Raw genomic sequence first — 3,770 nt, 5'->3', positions numbered from 1 at the left:
ATAGCTTTATTTCTATTATGCTTCTTTTTTTTTTTTTGCATTCCTTTGATATTTTATTCAGCCATTTGACAAACGCTATAATGAGTTAAATTCTGCAGCTTTATCCTGACCTTGTCTTGCTGGAGATGAGACAACCCCTCTTCAGATGCCAGCTGCAAGTTCAGGTTGTCACCTGTGCTTCTGACTGACTGGCTGTGATTGGAGGCTCCAACAACCTCCTGCTTGGGTTTGATTAATTCGCTAGCACAGCTCACAGAACTCAGTGAAACATTTTACTTAATAGCCAGAGAAACATAGGACAAGGTACGGGGAAAGCCCTGGCGCTTCCATGCTTTCTCCTAGCAAGCCCACCACTCTCCCCACATCTTCATGTCTTCACCAACCAGGAAAGCTCTTTGAACCCTCGTTTCACCCCATCCTTTTTGGGTTTTTATGAAGGCTCCATTACCTCTGCGTTATTAATTAAATCATTTCTGTTGGTGATAGATTCAACCTCCAGCCCCTCTCCCCTTTCCACAGCTGCCCCCCACCCCCAAGGTTGAGGGTGGGATGAAAATTGGGACTGAAATTTCCAATCCTATAATCACTTGGCTGATTCCCCTGGCAACTGGCAACCAGCCCCAGTCACCTGGTTACTGGGGCTTTCCAAAGTCGCCTCATTAGCATAACAAAAGATATCTTTCCACTCTCACCTACCTTTACTTGGGAAATTCCAAGGGTTCTAGGAGCTCCTTGCCAGTAATGGGAGGATGACCAAATATATATTTTTCCTATTATCAATCAAAATATCAGAGTGAGCAGCTCTTATGCCAGCCCTGGTGCTGGGACTCTTTCCAAATGAAGAATTTGTTGCCTTGCTTCTTTGTCCCTTAAAATATTTAACACTAACCAGAATATTTAAGGGGTTAAAATAAAGTGCATTAAACATTTTGGTCAATTTCAACACAAGATTTCGTTCTGGTAAATTATTCATTAGAGTCTCCAAATCTGTATTTTTGTTTCAAAATTCCTTTTAAAGGAAGGAAAAATGTAATCAATATGAAGTTTTTATAGAGATAATTCGAAATAGGTATTTTTCTCTATTCTGAAAGGGATTGTCTTTTGTTTTTCAAATGACTTAGACTCACATGGCCATGTCCCTCTCCCTACCCCACCCCCCAAACAGAAATCTCCAAGCCATTTTACAAAAAGGAAATAGGATAATCCCTCTGCATAGCCCATAGAGTCCAAGGGGGAAAGATGCACAATAAAGTGCCTAAATGCCATGGCCAACCTGGAATTCTAGCGGCATGCCTTCTCTCTGCCTAGGGAAGTAAGTCAGGATAGAGATTGTTCAGAGTTGCAGCATTTGGCCCTGTTTACCTCTGGGGAATAGTGATTCTGCTCTATGTTCTTTAAAACATTTTTTTGGTTAAATATATTTTTATTGATTTCAGAGAGAAAGAGAGAGAGAGAGAAACATCAACGATGAAAATCATTGATCTGCTGTCTTCTGCATACCCTCTACTGGGGACTGAGCGCGCAACCCGGGCATGTGCCCTGACCAGAAATCCAACCATGACATCCTGGTTCATAGGTCAATGCTTAGTTACTGAGCATGCTTGCTGGGCTGCTCTATGTTCTTGAAGACAAGGGATCCTCAGTGCTGAAGGGGCTTTTGAACAGACCTGCCAGCTCACTGCCAAGCTCTGGACGAGTTCAGACTGCTGTGACTTGCTGCTGTGTTCCATGTCTAAAGTCCTGATTGCATGCATGTTTGCAATGGAGCATCTTCAGCAAGGGAGCATCTCTGAAAGGAATCACTCATGCAGATGTGTGAGTTTCCACAATGCAGGGTTTATTAGGGGAGACCACCCTGATAAACAAATAGAGTCACACACAGAAAACACACAGAGAGCAGGAGCTTATACCATAGAGGAGAGGAGAGTGACTATCCTCCTCAAAGTCCAGCATCCCCCAGTGGAGAGGCTGGCATCAGTCCCCAGCCAGGTGCTGCAGTGGTAGCACCTGTCCAGTAGAATGGGAGTCTAGCAGGGCTCTGTGCATGACCCATGTACAGTCAAGCTCCAGCCTGGAATTGTTGGAGCTCTGAGTTCTAAGAGTCCACAATGGCTGAAAATCTCACTTATATGTGTCCAGATGAGTCCTTATCCCAGTGTCCAGACTTGTGATTTGGGACATCCTGGACCCTTGACAAGGCCTTTCCCATTATATCCCACTAGAGGCTTGGTGCATGAAATTTGTGCACTCGCAGTTTGGGAGCCTTTGGGGGATGTCCAACTGATGGCTTAAGCTGCTCTCCATGGAGAGTGGACCTAAGGCAGCAGTCAGACATCCTTAGTGCTGCCATGGAGGTGGGAGAGGCTGCCACCACCGCTGCTGCACTCGCCAGCCATGAGCCCGGTTTCTGGCTGAAGAGAGCTCCCCCTGTGGGAGCCCACTGACCACTAGGGGGCAGCTCCTGCATTGAGCATCTGTCCCCTGGTGGTCAGTGCGCATCATAGCAACTGGTCATTCTACTGTTGGGTCGATTTGCATATTAGCCTTTTATTATATAGAACTAGGGGCCTAATGAACAAATTCGTGCACGTTGAAAGGGACTGTGGTCCACGAGGCTGCAGTGGGAAGAGAGGCAGGTCTTAGCCCATCCTCCACACCCCGGCCCGGCCCCTCCCATCATAGTCCCCTGTCTGCAAGCAGCCACGCTCCTGCCACCATTCCCATATTCTGATGGCGCAGAACGACTGGGGCCGACGCCAGCAGCGGGTGTGAGCTGCAGCTGTGGGCCCCGATCGCTCCTCAAGAAGCAGGAGGAGGTGGAGAAGCCGGTGCCATCAGCGGGTGCCAGTGGGGCCAGTGGTGGCAGTCGGTGCAAGTGGTGGCTCTGGTATTGGCAACGGTTGGCAGTGGGGCCATCGCCAGCAGGTGCAAGAGGTGGCTGCCGGCCCCAATCAGCCCTCGGGAGCAGGGGGAGGTGGAGAAGCCCTGAGAGGTGATTGGGGCCGGCAGCCACTGCTCATACCCGCTGATGGCGTTGAGCAATCGTGGCTGGCACCAGGTGCCAGCAGTGGGTGCAAGCGAGGCCTGTGCCGGCAGCAGGTGTGAGCGCTGGGTGGGACCGCGGCTCATGGGAGCAAAGACTTTTCAGTAACCACTAGAGGCTTGCTCTGATGATAGTGACCAGTGGTCTGGTGCCCCTGCTAACCTGCTCCACCATCCCACCATGGCTGACGCCAGCCATGTTCTGCACGCGCCCCCTGGTGGTCAGCATACATCATAGTGACCAGTTGTTTGATTGTTCAGTTGTTCTGCTGTTGGTCTATTTGCATATTAGGGTTTTTTATATATAGAGACTAGAGGCCCGGTGCACAAAAATGTGTGCACTTGGGGGGGGGAGTGTGCCTCAGCCTGGCCTGTGCCCTCTCGCAGTCTGGGACCCCTTGGGAGATAACGACCTGCTGGCTTAGGCCTGCTCCCGGGTGGCAGAGGGCAGGCCCAATCCCTAGGTGCAGCCCCTGGTCGGGCTCAGAGCAGGGCGGATGGGGGAGTTGAGGCCCCGCCCCTGTCATGCACAGAGCAGGACGGATCATGAGGTTGCGATGCCACCCTCAGTCACGCTCAGGGTAGGGCTGATTGGGGGGTTGGGGCACCGCCCCCTGTCACACACAAGGCAGGGTCGATGAGGAGGTTGGGGCGCTGCCCCGTCACCTACAGAGCAGGGCCGATCAGGGGGTTGGGGCACTCCCCCCTGTCACACTCAGGGCAGCGCC

Source organism: Myotis davidii, unplaced genomic scaffold (assembly GCF_000327345.1).
Source record: "Myotis davidii unplaced genomic scaffold, ASM32734v1 scaffold8, whole genome shotgun sequence".
Classification (NCBI taxonomy): Eukaryota; Metazoa; Chordata; class Mammalia; order Chiroptera; family Vespertilionidae; genus Myotis; species Myotis davidii.
Note: the sequence above shows the minus strand (reverse complement) of the source record.